Source organism: Mus caroli, unplaced genomic scaffold, assembly GCF_978045245.1.
Source record: "Mus caroli unplaced genomic scaffold, Mus_caroli_1 scaffold_7, whole genome shotgun sequence".
NCBI classification, from domain to species: Eukaryota; Metazoa; Chordata; class Mammalia; order Rodentia; family Muridae; genus Mus; species Mus caroli.
This window is the reverse complement of record NW_028227262.1, coordinates 42,937,451-42,958,077: the sequence shown is the minus strand read 5'-3', so window position 1 is coordinate 42,958,077 and position 20,627 is coordinate 42,937,451. Positions and strand designations below refer to the sequence as shown.

The 20,627-nt window shown below is 39.7% G+C and overlaps 1 protein-coding gene across 2 annotated transcripts in view; it reads left to right on the top strand.

The window, feature by feature from the left end:
- The first annotated feature begins 8,488 nt into the window (after positions 1-8,488).
- The window catches only part of LOC110295865 (contactin-4), a 1,019,336-nt gene continuing 1,007,197 nt past the window's right edge, over positions 8,489-20,627 (top strand). For both annotated transcript variants that reach the window (XM_029478665.2, XM_029478667.2), the window contains exon 1: positions 8,489-8,685. The gene's annotated coding sequence lies outside the window, so the exon portion shown is untranslated. The remainder of the gene's footprint in view (positions 8,686-20,627) is intronic.

Sequence of the window (20,627 nt, the reverse complement as noted above, 5' to 3'; positions counted from 1 at the left end):
TTTTCAAATAGGAAATTAAATATAAATATGTAAATTAAAATTCATAAATGTGATGACACAAGAATGTAAAATATATCTATATTTCCAGATTTAAAAGGCAAATGGGAAATCATATTTACAACAAAAATTATCACCTTAAATATCAAAAAAGTGTTGAGGTATTACCAAGGTCATGATATAGTAAATAAAGGACTTTAGTAAATACTTAAGTAAAAAAGGACATAAATTGGAAATTCAAAAAATGCACATAGCTAATAATTATATACACTTTAAACCCCAATAGTAAGAAGAAGAAATGAGAAATAGTTTTCACCCACAAATTAGAAATTATATCAATCACAGCCTAACACCTAGCAAGCCTCAAAGTGACCAGGAAAATATACTGTGATGAAAAAGTGAATTTATGTAAAATTTGAGCAAATCAGTAAGCATTGTATAAAAAGGCATGTGTAATTTCTCCATGTTGCATTTAACTTAATCAAAGAAAAAAGTTGTAAGCTGATATGAATGGCTTGGATGAATGGATGAACTTCATTCACCTGGGATGCATATCTGAGTTGCTGGTTTATACCTCTGCTGGGGCTCTTTATTCCTTGATGTTTGCAATTCCTTTATCTGACACACATTCTAGAGATAGGCAGTCAGCCTTTAGATGCCTATTATAAGAAACATGTTTGAGATTCAATTGGTTTTATTTACCATCAGTGATACAAACTTTGTTAATGAGCATCATTAAAACTATTGATGACCATTGGACCCTTGTAGTGGGGAATAGTCTTTCTCATTATTGAGATGCATTATTGATACAATGGTGCTGGATAGGAAAACAGAGTTGGCTAGAAATAGCACATGCAATGCAGTAACAAATGCTGATGAGTTCATGATTGCTTACTTTTCTCTTGCTGTGATAAAACTCTTGTGACCAAAAATAAGTTAAAAAAGAGTTTATTTTAGTTTGTGGTTTCAGAGGTAGAAGAGGTCATCATGGTGAGTAAACACTGTGGTGAGAGACAGGTAGAGCTGCAGGAGGAGGATGCTGAAAAGTCACACCATTAAATAAGAGCCAAAGCTGACAGCACAAACAGGAAATAAGGGGAGGCTATTTAATCTCAAAGCCAGCTCCCAAGCAACCTACCTCCTTTTACAAGGTAGAACCCTGAAATCTTCACCAGCAGCACTACCACCTGGGAACCAAATGTTCAATACTTGAGCCCATGGGAGATGTTTCTCATTCAAACCACTCCAACCCGTGAGCTCCATTGGGAATGGTTCTTTGTGTTTGTGATTCTCCTCAGTTCTGTGTTGAGCAGCTTTGAGCAAATTGTGTTACCTGACTGTCACTAAGCTTTAACTGTACCCAGCCCTAACAGTCTTGTTGCCTTGGTTGCTGATCCACCAGTCACTCAAACTGCTGTCGATAGTTCATAATTACACAGTTAATGCCTTCCTTATTGAACTTCCAGTTTAACTATTTTTAAACCTGTATGCTGCTATATGTGCAGAATTTAGGTCTGGGTCTTCTATATAATATCACAAATGAGGTGTTGAGCCTTCACCTATGTTTATTTTTGAAAAATCATAGATGTTCATATCGAGAAACCTAATACTAGAGGAGTATCTGAGGCCATTACGATGGCTCAGTGATCAAAGGCAGAGCCTGATGACCTGCATTCAATACCTGGGACCCTTATGGCACACAGACACAATCTACTCCACAAGTTATCCTCACACTACCAAACATGCACTGCAGCACATGGATACCCAACCCCAGGCAGACACACACACACACACACACACACACACACACACACACACACATTTGCTTGTTTCAAAGGAGCTTCATGATTGGTACAAACCTGCTGTCTATAATCCAGTGCTTGGGAGGCAGAGTCAGGAAGATCCCCAAAAGTTCAAGACGAGTGTAAACAAAATAGCGAGCCTAAGTCTAGAACAGTGTCACAGAGGTAAACCTACATCTTAAAAAAGGAATAAAATCACAATATCGTGTTGACTGACTAACTGTTTTATGGTAATTTATTCTAATGAAATAATTTAGGATATGTATAAAATTTAATTTTATATATTCATCAAAGACTTGTTTATCAAGACAGAATGCAAAGAGTTTAAATGTTCAAATAGTAGGGAATCGTGAGCAATTTGCAGTATATTATACAAATCCAGGAAATAAATTTTAAAAGTTATGACAGAAAACTTGGTTCTTCAGTGATGGGAAAATTTGGACACATCAGACATAAAGAGTGGGATCAATCCAGGAGGTATACAGTGAGAATATTTCTAAATATATTAAAATTTACTTTGTAATGAAAGTGTCATTTGTTTATGATAAAACTAGAAAACAAGTGATTTGATATACATACATTGTCTGTTTTTTTCAAGATTTTTTTTCATCTGTCAGTAACAAGACTTAAAAAGGAGAAGTCTGTGAAACATCTCTGTCAAAGTTGATGTTTGTAAACTCTCGAATCTATGTTACAGCTAATGTTTCTCAGATAAGTATATGCTGTGGCATATATCTATTATCCACTGCTGTGTAACAAGTCACCCCAGACTTTGGGACTTAAAACAAGAAATGTTAACTCCATAATATTGGTGTGGATCGAGGAATTACACTAGTTTCTCAATAGTTCCAAGGGTCTTTCTAACTAAAGCTTTCGTGAAGTTGAAACCATTACTGGCCAGTGCTTCATTCATCTCAAGACTTTACTGGGACTAGAGAAATAGTCTCTGATGGAGTACTTGGTCAGGCAGCCTCAGAAGATCTTCCTAGCTCATTCATATGATCATGAGGGGTCTTGTTTATATGAGTGTGCATGCCATGTGGACTTTAGATGAGCTTCCTGGGTGTTTTTACCAGACAGTACCTGATAGAAAGAAGAAGAGACCAAGACTACCAAATGAAAACCACAGTCTCTGTGTAACCTAATATAGGAAGTGGCATCCATCATTTCAGAAAATCAATAATAGTAAATCAATAAGTCTAGCCAACCTTTAAGAACAAGAGAATTAAATAAGGACATGACTATCACAAGCCATAGAACATTGAGGCCCCATCTCATGAGTCTTTTAGTATGGGCTGAGACCCCAGAGTCTGAATTAAAACAATATTCTCAAAGGACAAAGATGTAAACCAAATACTTTCAGAGTTTTATTAATAAAACGAAAACATCTTCTCAGCTGAAATAATTCTCTTTGGCGGGAGGCTTGTTTTAACTCTCACAAAGACACCCTTTTCACTTCACTAAGCTTTTTCTATTCTTTTTAACTTTCTATTAGTTCTTGAAAAGCTCTACTTTGTGTAGAACAGAATGGATAATAATGTTCAATGACAATATCACAAAATACTCATTGTGGAATAAACACAGAGAAATCGTGGTATGTGACAAAAAGAAATGTCTCTCAATTAGGAATTGCATTACCTAATTTGATTGAGAAAGCTGGCCGAAGACGAAGACATACTACAAAATGTATGAAGGTTTATATTCTCACAACAATATATTTTCAAATGAGTATCAATTCAATTTACATGTAAGTTAAAACACAGATCAAGTGAGCTGATGAGTCTCTCACTTAAAAGCAAAGAAATCTGATCCACTTAATTCTCATTATTTGCAGATTCCATAAGTGCAAAATTTACTTGCTTGTTCAAAGTTTTCTGTAACCTAGAGGTTAATACTTAAACCACTGAGGGTGATACCTAAAGGCACATGGGGTGCTCATCATATACAGAGAACAGAGCTTGAGCCTCCCAAGACACCATCTCCTGGCCTAGGTCAAGCAAGGTTTCAGCCCACAGTACCCAGAACTCACTCTCTCTCTCTCTCTCTCTCTCTCTCTGATTACCGCTAGCTATTTTAGAATGTTCTTTGGCAATTTTGCTGTTCAAAATGACCCCCACACATACTGTGTTTCCTGGAGTTCCTAAAAAGGCTGCAATGCTTTGCACAGAAAATACAAGCTTTGGATAACAAGCTCTGTGAGGCAAAGGCTATAGTGCTGCGAGGGAAGCTGAGTGTTCGGGAAACAATAACACATACTAAACAGAGTATCTACCAGAAGCTTTCAGAAAATGAGATTATGTGCTGATCAGTTAATAAAGATGCTTTTACAGAGGGACTCTGGAACTTACCTCTCTTTTTTTTTACTGGGAACATTTCATTATGTGCAGCATCTTTATGGCATGTAATCACCAAGAACAATGAAAATCAACTATACATACTTTATCAAAATATACACTGCTAGAGCTATTGTTCTTGAATTTCATACAACGAAATTAAAAGTCTAGAAATAAGGATGGAGGGAGAAAGGTGATTGATTTCAATTGTGCTTTATGTCTAAATTCAGTGGGAGTTGTACGGTCCCTTTTTAGAGTCTTGACTGGGGTGGAAGGCTTGTAGTTTACTTTGACTCTGTCTGTCAGTCTGTGTCATAACCTTCATGGTAATTAACTCAACTTTTGTGTGCTAATTACCATTATCCGACTATGAAGCCGTTATTATTCCCACGTCCTTAGGTTGAAGCTCAAGAGTCACTTATGTCAGTGAAGTAGGAGTATGCTGAGAAGGCTGTTCCTAGTGTCTACTTTCAAGTTCTCCTCGCTGGATTTTAACAAGGAAACATAAAGCCATCCTGACATAACTCCTTTAGGAAAACACTACTTTATTCACCTGTTCTAAACCTAAGGCTATTCTTCAAAACCAGGGAGGGGTTCAAGTGTTGCTTCATACATGAAGATTAAGGCTTTTAGAAATGCTTTCAAAAAGCAAATTAAGTGTAAAACCTAGTTTTTTTTTTCATCTGAGTTGCTACCACAGCTCCTTCAACCTATTTTCCAATGTGTGTGTGTGTGTGTGTGTGTGTGTGTGCACTCGAGTTGTCTGTGTGTCCAGGGACAGGTGCATGTCTATGAGTATATATGCCAAAGGGAGACTTCAGGGGTTCTTTCCCCACTACCTGCCTTCTTACCCTTTGGGACACAGTAGGTATCTCATTTAGCCTAAAGCTGCTCAGGATGGCTGGCCATCAAGTCCCAGATATCTGCCTATATCCACCCCAATGCCTGCAAAAAGGTAGAGTTACAGATACATGACTAAGCCTAGAATTTCTTTTCTCTAGGTTTGGAGAATTTGGACTCCAATAAGTACTCCTTGCTTTCATTGAAAGCAAGCACAATTACCCACTGAGTTATCTCCACAGCTCTGGATCATTTTATTCATGTCATTTAGAACACAAAATGTGCTAGTTATGGATTTTTTTAAAATTCCCACTGGGTAGGAGGAATCAGCAGAAAAATTGACTCAGATCAGATTTGGTCAGAAGAAACACACTTTTTCTGTAAAGTTCTCCACTCCCTCCATCCTTTACATTAAATTCACACCCACCACAAGCCTTAGATGTGTGAAGAACGACTCTGAGGGTGGGGTGGGATGGCGATATGTCCTTTCTGGAGTTTTCAGAGCTGTCTCATGCTGAGTGAAGCCTGCTGATATATTCCATCCGTGTCTCCAAAAAGTCGAAAGCATTTTAAGTGCTGATTTCCCTTAAGAGTTATCAGACCTCATTCAGATTGGTTTAATGAGTGTAAGGGGTGACCTTGTGTCCAAATAGATACTCTCATATTAAACTATTGGAGCTTAATCTGAACATATATGTGCAAATATTTTGGAGGGACCATGAGGGTTATTGCAATGCTCTGCTAAGGTGCTACTCAGACTAAATGGGTAGGGGGAATTTTCCACTGCGCTATAATGATGGTTATTTGCAAATGACATGAGTACCAGTAATTCATTCATGCACTAATACAAAGCTGGGTCCCTGTACAGTGGTATTGAACTCTCTGCTGGTGGTGTTAATTGATTCGTTTGGAACATTTCCCCCCAGAGAATTCCAATCACAGGTTCTCTGAGCAAGGAGCTGACATTTAGCTGGGGGTCCCGGATATACAGGGACACACACGTGTGAGGTTGTTGTCTTCAAAATAAGCCACTTCCATCTCCTGGCAGAGGCTGATTCTCTTAGGAACACTCCCCAATCAGGAGAGCTTCAGTGAGAAGCTGGCTTTCTTGGCAGAGGTGGCTTTACTTCTTCCCTGCAGGATGGAAAATCGGGACTGGATTATTGCTTTTATTTTAAACTAGGTGCAGGCCACTGGAAGGAAATATCCCCAGCCCCCAGCTTATCAGTTAGCTGACATCCCAGCAGCCCGACCGACCCAGATCTGTCTCCCCAGATACACACTGGTTTCCTTACTAGATGGTCATCTCTTGAGCAGATTCTAAGTCATGGTCATATTTGAGCTTCCTTTCATTTGTTAGAGGACAAAGTCTCCCACACAGTCACAGTCATGAGAAAGAATTAAAGGTAAGAGAACAAATGAATGAAACATAGACCTGAAATTCAGGGACACAGTCAAGGGAGTTTTCTCATACTGTTCACAACACTTAGAAAATTATTTCAATTTTATTCCTGCTGAAGGAGCAGCTTGGCAGTCTCTCTCCTCTCCTTTTTGTACTGGCCTTAATTATATATTGAGTTTAAAATGCCATGATACCATGTTTTCTCAGCATATGCTGAGTGTATGAGTACACAAAAGAAGGTTTTCTCCTAAGCTAGGCAGTTTTTGTTATCAGCGTTTGCTGACTATCATATATAAAAGCTATATATATATATATATATATGTATATATATGAATCTGTGTGTGTGTGCGTGTGCGTGCACATGTGTGTACCTGTGACTTAGTTAAAAATAGAATATAGACTATGGATGTTTGGGTGTAAGAAGGAAACAGAGGGACTAAGGAATGTAGTGAGAGGACATATACAGGACAAAACGCTCAATACATATATATGTAAAAGGAATAATTAATCCACTTGTTTTGTATGCTAGTTGTAAAAGGTAATCTAAAAATTACAAAAAGAGAAATATATAGTATACTTTATTAATATATATATATATATAATATAAAGTAAAGCAATGCAGTAAAAGTTATCAGGATCATGGATCAGGCAGGTACATCAAACTTACTAGAAACCATTCATCTTTAATAATTCACCAGGAAAAATACACTACCAAGTTTTCTTTTCTGTGAAATTTTCTTCCCATGAGAGAAGGGGAGGGTCTTACGTCTGTCTCTAGTTTTAAGTACTTCGAAAATGAGGTCAGGGGCTCTTCCAGCATTAACTTCAGAAACCGTGAAACACCTGTAATAGCTATTCCCTCATTAACATTTGCTCATTTTTCAAGAATGAATTATGTTAAAAAAACAAAACCAATGATAACCCCAAAGTGAGACTAGAGATACAACAAAATCACTTATATCAATTAAGGAGGTTGCCGCGTGTGTTTAGAGGAGTGGAGTGTTTGCTTACTACAGTAGTTTAAAAATAGTTTTCCAGTTAACATCTTTCCCACATAATGGAGATGTCAGGGTAGGTTTGTATGATTGTGTAAATGGTCAGAAGTTGTTTATGTAGCTCTGATCTGCTGAGACATGCACTGGAAGGCTGGGGTTTTGTAAAATTCCCCCGGGGGGGGGCTTTGTTTCCACCCAGGGAGAGAAAACTCAGTCTCTCTTGGGATTGCTGTAAATGGTTTCCAGATGTGCTCCACTGGTTTGCCTCTCCTCTGCCTTTGCACAGGGATCAGGGGGGCTCAGACTTCCTTCCCAGTCTCGATGTCTATTTCAAAATTTAGAGTTGGGATGAAGGGAGCCATTTCAGCAAGGAAGCGTAGAGCCCTGTGTAATGACCACAGGACTGTCATTAACTGCTGCACCTGCTTTTGAATAACGACGCTTTTAGTATGCCCCCATACACCACATATTGATCCTTGTGCCTATTTTATCGCAAGTGTTTCCTCTTCCCCCTTACCCCTTCTATGCTCATTCAGCCTCATTCAGCTTGAAAGTCTTTTGCTCCGGTTAAGACACCAGGTCCTGTCTTTATCACTGTCTGGCGGATGTCCTTGGCCTAAGAACAAGCAAGTAAAACCGACCCTAAAGCCATCTCTTTCTACATCCCAAGTCCACTACTACCGCTCATCCCAAACCCATGCGAAGCGATTCTCAGCCCAGAGGTGGTATTCGCGGCCAGACCACCTTAAAGATCCTCCGGATTCCGACTGTGCATGAAGCCAAAGGTCGGTCCCACCTCCTGGTTCCCCAGTACTCGGGTGGCAAAGGAAGATGCCATCCTCTTTGTACACCAGCACAAACACACCCTTTATGTCCCTCTCCAGGAACCAGCCAGAGCTAGTCATGTCCAGCAATGCCCCCTTTACCAGTGTCCCGCGTGGGTACTCGGGGTCGCCTCCCCAGGGCAGGGCGGTGCAGGTGCTACGCCTAAGGGTGCACTGCCTCTGGTGGCTCACTGAGCATGCCCAGCTCCACTGAGCGCTCCCCCCGCCCCCGCCCTCCCCTTGTCTCGCCCCCTCCCTGTGAGTCTTCCGCTAGTGGCTGCAAAGGAACCACTGCAGCCTGAACTCCGGTGCGCCGGGTTTTGAGAGCTGCCACCAGCGTAGGGAGGGAGAGGAACGCGCGGCAGCCACAGAGCACAAGGTTCATAACCAGGATTGGTCGCAAGTAGGGAGCTTTTGCCACTCCGCCGGGACCTTCGGACGTTGGCAGTGGAGCAAGCCCAGTTCTCCTAGGCGTTGTGCTCCGCGTCTTGGGTAAGTCCAGCCCGACTCTGGAGCGCACTGTCCCAGGCACCCTGGTCTGTGGCTTGAGATAAAAGAGCATGGTCCTTAAGGGTTGGGGATGGACAGATGAGTGCCCAGGGTTGTCGCTCCTGCTGGGCTGTCCGGGAGGCTGTGAGGAGGTGAGAAAACTCTATCCATCCCCTGGACGCCACTGGTACCTCACGGCGACCAGTTTTCTCCTTTATTACTGTGAAAAGAAGTTTGTTGCGTTGCATTACGACCACCAAACGAAGAGCCTATAGCAGAACATGCATCCAGAACCTTTAAAATCAGCATCTTCAGCTGGGTCACGCGATTGCCCTCTCTGTGCGCCTTTGCTCCGTGGGCACCTTCTTGCTTTTTCTTTCTTTCTTTCTTTTTTTTTTTTCTTTTCTTTCTTTCTTTTTCTTTTTCTTTTTTTTATGCTGTGGGTGCCTGCGTATCCATACCCTTTGGGTGCAACCCTTAGTATGAGCAGATGAAGTTGGGCTGAAATTTGAAGGGACTTGGACATCAGGGCTTGGGAGACTGGGACTCATGAAAGAGCGATCCCTTTTGAAACGCTCCTTTTTGGAGCGCCCACACAGTGCATGGTTCTTTGCAAAGCACAGCGATTGTTCCGCGCTGAACAACACTGACCAGGTCTCTTGTGTTGTGGAGGACACTTGACAGCTTGTAGGTGCAGCATGTATTTCCAATAACTTATGGGGAGGGGAGTGTGTTCAGTTTCTTTGGAGAAGGCAAAGGCAACTAACTGCATCATAGCCTCTGTCCAAGCAGCAAGAGAGATGGGCATCAGGCGTCCCTCAAATGCCAACCCTTAACCCTTTTGCTCTCAAAATTATTCCTTCATTTCTGTTCTTTACCTTTCTCTAGTGTATAAATATTTACTAAAACTGAAAGGCGTGGGCTAGGTGGACATAGGTAGGCTCCTCAGTCTCCTTACCAAGCAGAACCTGATGCACGAATGCATTCTGTAGCACAGCGCTACTGCTGTTGCAAGGATGCTGTGGAGAGCATTGGGAAGATAAGGTGGCAGGATTGTGAGCCTCAGGCACTATGTTCCCTTGGCAAAGGTTTGCGGAGGTTGTGACCTGGTTAATCAGTGTAACTGATAATCCTGGGAGTGTGGAGTGCCTGGAGGATGGCAAGCCAGATCTTGGTGGCACCTTACAGGATTGTTTGTAAGGCAGGTCCTGTGAGTCCCCTCGCTGAACTTTTTCTTGTTTCCTATACGGAACCAATACGGGGGCGGGACTTGTTTTTCAGAATACAGGTGCTTTTTAATCGCGTGGGCATTTCCAGTCATTTACAGTGACCGGCGCTGGATGTTTCAAGGAACAAACGCAACAGGACTGATTCGTTTGGACACCTACATAGAATAATTTGAAACGCGCTTTGATGCTTTGGCATATTGAGCTTTTTGGTTCTTGCTCCTTAGCACAGTAGGAGCACAAGCAGCTGTAGATGGGGGGGGGGGGTGGGGGTCGGGGGAATCCTAAGCAATGTTTCAAGCTTTCCTGGAGAGCAGGCTTTATCTGTCTCAGTTCAGGGGGTTGAAAAAGAGCATCACATCAGACTACAGACATGCCTTGGGTGATCAAGAGCCAACTCAGATTTCTCTCTATATCTGCTCCTGTTGCTTTCATCTAGATTTCATTCAGAGCTGGTTGGGAATTTCCAGTAGTTTGTGGGCAGTAGGAAACATAGCTGAGTATCAAAACCCTAGTTCACTAAGATTATGAGTATTGCTACTTTATAAAACTCTACCCACCCCCCTCCTGTCACTTAAAATAAAAACAAAAACAATGGTTTTCACCGACTTTAACTGCCTGTCTTGGTATAAGAGATCATAATGATAAGCCTCATTACTGTTCAGTGTGGAACACTCAGGTTGCTTGCAAGCTGGGAGAGCTCTTTTGAAATAGAGGCTACAACTCAGAGAAGTCACCTGTTGTTAAAGCTGCCTCTGGAAATGGAAACAAAGGCAGATCTCTCATTTGTTGCCTGTCAATTCACTTGTAATTTCTTAGGTTTGAGGACTTTCAAGTCAGTTAGGGAGTAATTAAGAACCTTCTTCTGTAGTCATTCCATAAGTACCTGATTAAGGGTGATTAAAGAATAAATCTGTCAAATGAGGTTGCATCCTTTTAACCATCTATTTTATCCATGTCTCCTTGTTCAGAAACATGTCTTGCTCTTTTCTCCTTTAAGCCCCGAGTCTTTTGGCTACAAATTCTTTCAAAAGTTCCCAAAGACAACTTTTATCTTCAATTTAAGTCTTTATAAAAAAAATCACAATCAAAATAACCTAATTAATTAAGCCTGTCAACTGAAACCATCCTCTATAAGCCTGACTTCTTCAACTTTCTGACATCCCCAAGTTTATCTGATATTGGCTTCAATGTCTTTAGTTTTCTTTGTTATATTCAAAGTTAGAGGCAATATGCCTTAGCTGTCACCTCTCTTTTTATCAGGTGAAATTAAACTTGGTTGTGAACTTGCACTTATAGGGTTTTCACCAAACAAATCGATGTCATGTGGTAGTCAGGGGTAGGCCTCTATTCTTTGATGTGGATAGATCTTTGTTTTCATTGTTTTATATTGTTTTGTATGAAACAGCATTTGAAGTTTTGCAAAGACTCCAGTAGTTTGTGCTTTGCTTTCTTTTTCTTCATCCGTGTTTGTCTTAAGTTTCTTTTATTATTTTATATGAGAAGAAAATTAGATCACTACATCATTAAGATTCGAGGATGTTTGCTGATGTGGTATGGTGAAATTCACAGTTCACGAAAGCAGCAATGAAAGATAGTCAGTGGTGCTGTGTTATGTATCCCGGGGAATTGTTGCTATCACTGGGCCATCACTCCTATTAAGGGACCACTGCCAGCTTGGGAGTTCCTGTCACCTTTCCCTTTTTTGTTTGTGTCTGTCATTCATTACCAGTGACACAGTAGCCAGTTGCAAAAGAACTGGGAACCTGTCTCCTCAGAGCCAGTTTGCTTGTCATGAGGAGAGTGCCGGGGGGATGAGCCCTAAGAAGGAGTGCTTGGGAGGACTTCTCCTAATTCTGGATGCAGGCATATAAGGGAAAATATGTAGTTTTAAAGAAGAAACATACTATGGATCGGAAGTGACCAAGGGAGAAAGCTAGAACACTGTCCACACTGCAAGTCTGTGTGCAGGGAAGGAAGACCCTTGATCATACAGCAGGTTCTCGTGGTTCCAAATCTGCTTCTAGTCAGTGAACTCTAGGGAGTGGCAAAGATAATTTCATCCTTCTGTGAGCCCGAGTTTCCTTGGCTTTAAAGCTAGAACAATCTCCATTTTAAGGAGATTTTTCATAGGTGTAAAACGTGAGGTAAAACAATCAAAGAAGTTGACTCTAGTGGATTGCCTAGATTAACATCTCTCATACACAAGTCAGAGACGAGTATTGCTTCCTGCCTAAAATACATTTTAATCCATGTCATGTCCCAATATGGGTGATTTGGGGCAGCAATTCTGAAAGGTGTGAGTCAGAGAGCAATCTTCATGTGTTCTGTGGTGAAATTCTGCTGATCCCCATGGAATTTTTAGAAGAAAGAGCCTCGGTGTTAATTGCCCCGGCTGGCAGGTGGTGCCAGTCACTTTTGCTTAGGGACAATGGGTAAAACTCAGATCCACAAGGGTGTAAGTTCCATGTTTAAAGGAGGCTGGAAGATGTGCTCTCCCTACATAGCCCGTAAGAAAAGCTGTGGAGAGGGGAGCAGTCAGCATTCTCTCACAGTCTGTCATTGTCGATTTAATTCGTTCTTACAAGCTACTTAATCGGGCTCCCCCAGTTCCTTGGCTCCTCAGGCAGGAAAAGATTTGTTTCTAAGTATTTTGTCCTTCTAAGTCGCTATACTTGTGTCTCTTGTACAACTGAGGAAATGCTGGCAGAAATGAACAAAAACATTGTAAAAATTGAAAAAAAATAGTCTGTGATGGTGTCAGCATCTGAACCATAGTCTGAGTTTAAATATATATATAAACATATATAAACATATATATATATATATAATTTTGTTTTAAGCAGGGACACTACAGTACTTTTTGGTTTGGGCTAGAACACTTTTCTCATTTAAGCCACTTCTTTTGCCCTGTGCATATCAATATCATTAAAAATTCCTGGAGGAACAACAAAGAACACAGTGTAAAGAATACATACAGAGTAGAGTTTGATACACAGATTTACCCAGCATCCTGAGAACATAGTTGAGATTGCCTCCCTTTCGTTGCAATGTCCTTTGATTTTTAAGTAAATCACTAGTGCCACTTACCCCAAAGGACCTTTATCTTATGCTCCCATTGGAGAAGCCCTGAGTAAGTTCTCCTCATACAGAGGTATTTGGGAGCTAAGTTTCTTGTAGTTTTTCAGCAAACACCTTTTCTGGGAGATGTAGGGCTGTAATGGTCTTTCTTACCTTCACTGTGGGCAGAAGGGATGATTTGTTTCTGTTTGAGTCATTTCACCTGTTAGGGAGACACCCTCTGCTCATTTTCACAGCTTTGCAGAATTTACATGTTAAGGCATTTTGTGCATGATTGGAGGGACCTGTCCCACAATCATAGTGTCTTCTCAGATAGAGTTCTCTTTCAGAGTGCTATCCTGGCATTTTAACCCATCTACTTTAAAGGAGAACCCTTGACTCACATAAGCTTGCATGTTTTTCTTTTATAAACATGCCAGTGGTCATAGTGGAAAGGTGGGTGGCCAATAGCAAGTGGCAAGACAGTTCTTTCCAAAGGAGAGTCTACAGTAATTGTTTCCCCCTTTTAGTTAGTAATCATGTGTGGATTTTCAGTTATTGATAATCCTATCTATGTTACCTCTTCCCAAATTGCTTGTATTATTTTCCTCTTGAATTTCTATCAGATGTCCTCAGAAATCTGCATTTTTAAATATATAACCTTTTCCTTCCCCTTCCCTGTTTTCCCTGTCATAGATATGTAAGGGAAAGTGACAGGTGCTGGTATTGAACACAGGACCTTTTGCATTCTAGTTTTTTTTTTTTAATTTGTGTGTGTGTGTGTGTGTGTGTGTGTGTGTGTGTGTGTGTGTAGGAATAGAGGGGAATATAACATGGCACCTATGGAGAGTACAAGATGTGGGAGTCAGTTTTGTTTGTCCACCATGTGTGCCCTGGGGTAATCAGACTTGACAGCATCACCAATATGCACTGAGGTATCTGGCCTGCCCTCTTGTGCACTCTAGACAGTTATTCTGCCATTGAGCTAAATGCCCAACTTGTATGTGCACATATATTTTCAAGTTCTTAATGTGTTTTAATGGAGTTGAAGGAATAAAGAAGCTTAAGCACACTGTCATATTGTCAAATGTCCAACTGGCCATGACCCACAGGTTCTTGATATGTTGATCCAAACAGGAAGTGATAGCATGGTAATCATCTCAGACAGTACAGTGCTTGCTGCATAGTTCCTGATTGCCTGGAGCTCCATGAAGGCCTTTGTAGAATTGGGTTGCCTACACTTTGCCCTCCTCTGCGTCCATAGACTCCTGGTCTTTCAATGACTTTATAGTGTGCAAGCAGAGAAATTCTCCAGAGAAGTCTCTAGAAGTTTCTATGGGCCAAGTCTGACAGTGGTTATGATGATTTGTCTGTCCATATGCTCACTGGACCGAACAGGGTCACTTTGCTGTAAAAGAAATGGGAGGAGTCTTGTTGAATGCCTTAGGAGAAAGGGAAATGGGTTTCAGAATAACTTCCCTGTCATTTTCCCATGAGATCAGCAGCTTGTTCCCCTGTTTCCCACTGCAATTGTGAAAAGGGAGATTAGCTCCTTCTCTTAGGAACACACATCCCCATTTCCCATTTAACTTTGGGTCTTATTATTACCTCGTTCTTAGTGTGTGATGAGAATTGCACCCATGTCTTTCCTAGAAGTTGGAACTTTTGGGATGGAGAGGTGGCTCCCAGATTAAGAATTCTTCTCACTGTTCCTGCAGAGGACCAGTGTTGGCTTCTTTGCACCCACTTTTCTTGCTCATAGCCCCCTGTAATTCTAGGATTAGCAGAATTGTTTGTCTTCTGGCCTCAACAGTCCCCTTCATACTCATGCATTCACCTACAACTCAGAAACACAGACACACATAAATAAAGATAAATCTAAAACAAACAAACAAACAAACAAACAAACAAACCAAAAAAACAACAACAGAAAAACAAACAAAAAAAGCCCCAAAACTACAAAACTATCCATATGATCAAGGTCAGAATAACACAGATTTTACCTTTTCAGACTGGATTGTTCCTGGAAAGAAAGGAAATTGCCTAGCACAGATCACTGGACCAGGCAGATCCCAAGCCTTCCATGAGGACTTCACACTGGCTCCTGAGCTAACCCTTATAGATAGGAGATTAGATTCACCTGGAACATTGACTTGCCACCAGAAGGAAAGCCTTTCTCTTCTGGAGAATCACCATAAGTCACTCAGAAAGAAAGCTCACACCAGGGTGGCCTGAGCTTGCAGGGGGAGACAGGGGACACTTTCTTGCTTTGTTTCAGTTTTCCACTCCAAAAGACCTGAAGTGAAAAGCCCTGGTGGTTTTGCGACTTTTAATTCATAAACTGCCTTTGACTTTAGCTGGTTTGAGCTGGGTGTTTTCTTTCCTTTTCTTTCTTTCTTTCTTTCTTTCTTTCTTTCTTTCTTTCTTTCTTTCTTTCTTTCTTTCTTTCTTTCTTTCTTTCTTTCTTCCTTCCTTCCTTCCTTCCTTCCTTCCTTCCTTCCTTTCTTACTTTCTTTCTTTCTTTTTTAATTTGTAGAGTCAGTACTGATTCAGGAGATCAATGAAGAAAAAAGAACAAAGAATTCTAGATAAGGATGGGAGCATTTTTATTTGTTTTTTTTTTTCTTCTGAACTCTTTTGATGTGTTATTTTAGTTGTGGGTTTCACAGCAGTTCCACTCCATTGTAATAAATCATAGTTCTAGCCAAGAATCATTTGGCATCCTCCCTACCCAGGCACGTGTATGTGTCACTACATCATACCCCGAGCTCTCATATTCCTCAAAGCTTATTTCTCTGCAAAGAACAATGACAGAGGTACGCTAAAACCACATCTATAGGCAGGATTCTTTCTTCTGAGAGGAGCATGGGCTCCACTTAGGAATCCTCCTCTTTCTGAGCGAATTCACCTGCCTTTTTCCTATTCCTCTCAGTTTTGCCACCTCAGCTTGTCTTTCCAGTTAAGAACTCATCATGTGATCCTCCTCCGTATCTTTGTTTACATTGCTTGTCTGGCTGTCCTTCTCTCCTGTGTTTAGTACAGTTTGCATAAGATCCTCTTCAAATGTCACTCCTCAAACGTATAGCCTCTTTTAGTGTCACTCAGGCCCACTGAATATAGTAGCATCAGACTTGTTTGTGTGCTACTGTGAGTGAGCAGCCCTCCTGAATTTTTTCATAACTTTCGGGATCTCAGGATGCAATACATTCACTTTTAACAGAAACAATGCTCTATGGAACCCAGGAGAAGTTTGCAGCCCTGCCCACTACTTGGTAACATTCTATATTTAACAAGCATTGAGCACCATGTGAGTTCCTTGGGACAATTGATAATAGCTCGAAATCAGAATTATTACCGGTTCTATACCCATTGTGTAGTATCTGTGTGATTGTGACAGAATTAACTACCCTCAGTAAGAAATAGTTTTGTCATCCATATTGTAGTAGCGTTCATCAAAGTTTCAGAAGATTATAAATTTTAGAGAAAGCAAGGACATTACCTAGAAATGGTTGGAGTGAGGAAAGGGAAGTTGGAATGGTATACTTATATTCTCATTTCAAAAAGAAAACTATTAAAATTAAAAATATTCAAACTATAGCACTAGTCAACATTAATAGACACTTAATAGCCTGAAGGCAAGGTGGTATCTTCACTACCTTTGTTACTTTCAGCAGCAAAATGAAATAAAAAACATGAATAAATGAAAAATAAATAAATGTAACCAGTTACTTTAATGTGGTAGTCCCTGAAGACAAAAGACGTTTATGGAATTGATGTGTAGTATTCCATTCAAAGTACATATCGCACCATGAATAAATTATTTTAAAATTAAAATAGCTTGTTTTGTCGATGATCACTCGTAGTCACTTTTAAGTTTCTCTTACATAAATCCTTCCCAGCTACTGCTCCCAGAACATGCCAGGGGACACCAATTCTGTTAAGCTAAGAATTTATGTTCGTAGGATATTTGCTATGGTTTGTGCCATTTCTGATAAATAGAGCAAATAATACATATTGGTTTAAAATATTTGTGGTAGATATTTAATCTTTAATACTTCTAAAGCAAGAATGACTGTGGGGTTGGTTCTTTTTTAGATAGAATTTGATTTGTTTTTCTGGGTTACACTTAATCATATTTATTGTGGGTTGGAAATAGAAATTATTTGCTATGAATGTTTAAGGAAGGTCTGCTTCAGGTCATAATCTTTTCAATGCCTATTTTCCTATAAATTAAAAAAAATGTGGAGTGGTTTTGAGGGAGGGAATTTGGTTCACAAGAAGATGAGGGGCAGGACAGCAGAAACAAGGGGAAGACCACAATGATCTTGAACACTTTTTAAAAATGTCCCTATTTTATTCTAATAGTTATAGTGAAGAACATGGACTGCGGATTTAAAGAGTGCTCATGGGCTGGGGAGATGACACTGTGTTTATGAGCACTTGCTGTTCTTCTAGAGGACCTATGTTCAATTCCCAGGACCCACATGTCACCTGATAACTATCTCTTTACTAATTGAAATTGCAGAAACTAGGATGTTTCGTTCTGGCCCTGTGTATACACATGAACTATAACAGATATCCTTTATAAAAGAAACTATACACATGAACTATAACAGATATCCTTTATAAAAGAAACTATTTCAAACAACGCATATGATTTTCTTTATGTACCATTATGAACTTCCTTTTCTGCCATTAGGTTCAACTTCATATACCAGAAACTCTGTGCCTCTACCCAGTTGCGTTGGTAGAAATGTTCCATGTTCATGTCTTGCTTTCAAGGCTGTCACAGACATTTGCAGAAAGGGCAGGCATTGAACATGTTCTTATAATATAATGGGTCCAGTTTGAATGAGAAAATCAAACAAAAACATATGACTTTTTTGAGAGGCCATGCTCTTTCAGGCTTGATTCTAGGCACACTGCCATATGTGTTATATAAATTTGTACTGTCATCTATGTTATGATGTCCATTCAACTCTGAAATGTAAATATGAGTACTCTGTCATGTGACACAGGTGATCTTCTATTAGCTAGCTAGCTATTCTAGATTCTGCAGATTTGTGAGTTAACTCAGATGCCTGGCTTTGTTTTTTGATTTTGCTGCAGTTATAAATGAGTGATGTACAGAGAGACATAACAACAGCATAAGTCACACATCTAACTCCTAGTACAGGTTACAATACAAACGTGGTTATCAAGCATTTTTCATTGAAAATGATTGTGAATAGGATTTGGCTTAAAAATAGCAATGTACCTTTGAAATGTGATAAAGAATTAATTCATTTCCTGAATAGACAGATAAATAACAAAATAAAATGTATTTTTCTTTTCAGTATAAGGGATTGAAACAAAGGCCCTTCTGCATGCTAGCCAAATTTCAATCCCTGAGCCCATAAAATGTACCTCCCTAGGTAGCTGAGAACATAGGACAAATCCACTAAGCCCAGGCGTAGCTCACTTCTTTTAAACATTTTTATTTATATTATTGTACTTATGTGTGCGTTTTACCGGGTGTGCATATGTGTGAGTATGCCAAGGCACATTTGAGGAAACCATAGGACATCTTTGTGGATTTGTTTCCTCTTTCATTGTTAGGTGTTTAGGTATTGTGTTCATGTTGCCAGGCTTGCTTAGTAAGCACCTTCACCCACAGAGCCACCTCAGCGTTCATTTACCCCTTGACAATTCAAGACAGAGAGTCGGCTGCCAACAGAATATTCATTAGGCTGATGAGTTTGAACCAATCTTGTACTTCTTGCAAGCTGGATGGACTCACGCATGTGGTAACCTCTCCCAGAGGCAATTTTTGTGTTATTTTATTGCTTATATACTTATATTTGATATGACATCAATCATATCTGTTACAGAGACACTGAAAATATCCCATAGAATGTACATACGATTTTAGTGCTTGTGTTGGGGGGCATAGCATGGTGAGTCAAGATTTTGGGTAAAGATCTAAGTTTGGATTCTCAGGACCAGTGGAAAAAAATCTGCAATTGAGGCAACAAACACTTTTGTCTTTAGAATTGGGGAGAGAGGGATATCAGGGTCCCTGCGTTTTACCAGCTACTCTGGCTGATTGATAACTTCTGTTTTCAGTTAGCTACTAATCATGTCCCAACAAATCACACAGAGAGCAAATTAGATACTTGCTATTGATCCTTGTCATCCACATGTATGTGCACACATGTATCCATATACCTGCAGAGTGATCATGGCACATACTGTAAACCATAGCGGTACATTAACCCTGCATCTATCCTTGTAACACACATGGAAAATGTTATATACTGATGGCCTATGCATTTATTGAAATAATGCATAGTGTACTCTGTTCTGTCACCCATTTCTGTAGTACTGTGACACTGGGTTATATAACAAGATCTCCTTGTGAGTTTCTAGGGTGTTGACGCCGCCACAGGTCACTCTTGTGTGTCTTTCTTGACTGCCAAAATGTTAAATGAGATTCTTTGCTTTCGTGAACTAGCCTTTTCTATTGTCTGCTTCTTAATATCTTCAAACTAGAAAATCAAATATATAGGCTGTTTAAATAGCATTCACAGTAAGCATAAATACGTTCCGAGTGAGACTCCTGGGAACTTTTTGTAAGAAAATAATAGTATTAATGTCTCACATCCATGTTTGAAATTCTTGGTTTCTCTGTTTTCTAAATGCTGAGTTCTGATAATATATTGCAGTAAGGTGTCACCATAGTATAATGGAAATAGAAGATAACCTGCTTTGATAATACATATTTATGATATATTTTGCACCATGACTATATATTGTTTTAAAGATGTATTTATTTCCATTTGATATGTTTGATTACTTTCCTGCATTTATGTGTAAGAAATGTGTATAGTACACTTTGAGCCCAGCAGAGGGATCTGGAAGCAGATTCGCAGATATTTGTGAGCAGTAGTGTGCATCCTTTGCACCAACAGCAAGTGCTCTTAACCTTTGAATTTCTGTTTCATTTTTGTAGACTTTCTCTTGTCTTAACTACATTCAGTAAATTCATTGCAAAATTTGACTCTGAATATAGCATGCCTTCTTCTTTAAAAATATCTTTGAAAAAGTAATTTACTTTCATATCATTTTAAGGTCACACAAGTTATTCAAATCCAACTTTAAGTATCTAGGGTTTTTTTTTTCTTTTTTTCTTTTGACTTTAACTTGATGACCAGGATTTCAGACACCACAGTAATTGTCTCGATACTGTACAGTTGGCTGGAATGTATGTAAAGACACAGTTGTAATGGGGTGATGGTGTACTCACAGCATCATTACCTCTACCCAATTCTTCTATTAGGCACAATTTATAAGTGCATTATGGTTTATACTGTGAGTTATAACTGAAAGTAATATTGTTATTCAGTCATCATTTTTATTCCAAGCACAATAACTTCCAATTTTCTGAATTATCATTTATAAATATTAGGAAATTTCTTGTAATACAGCTTCTAAATTCAGTATATATATTTAACTGCCTTCTTAGAAACAATAAACTCATGTTTTAGATTGGGACTCAATCTGTATAGATGACAAACATTGTTTCATGTGTCATAAAGCTGGGACTGCGGCAAACATAGAGATTCCTAATTCTATCTATATTCTCTGGTTTGTTTGTGCTTATTTATGTATGTATTTATT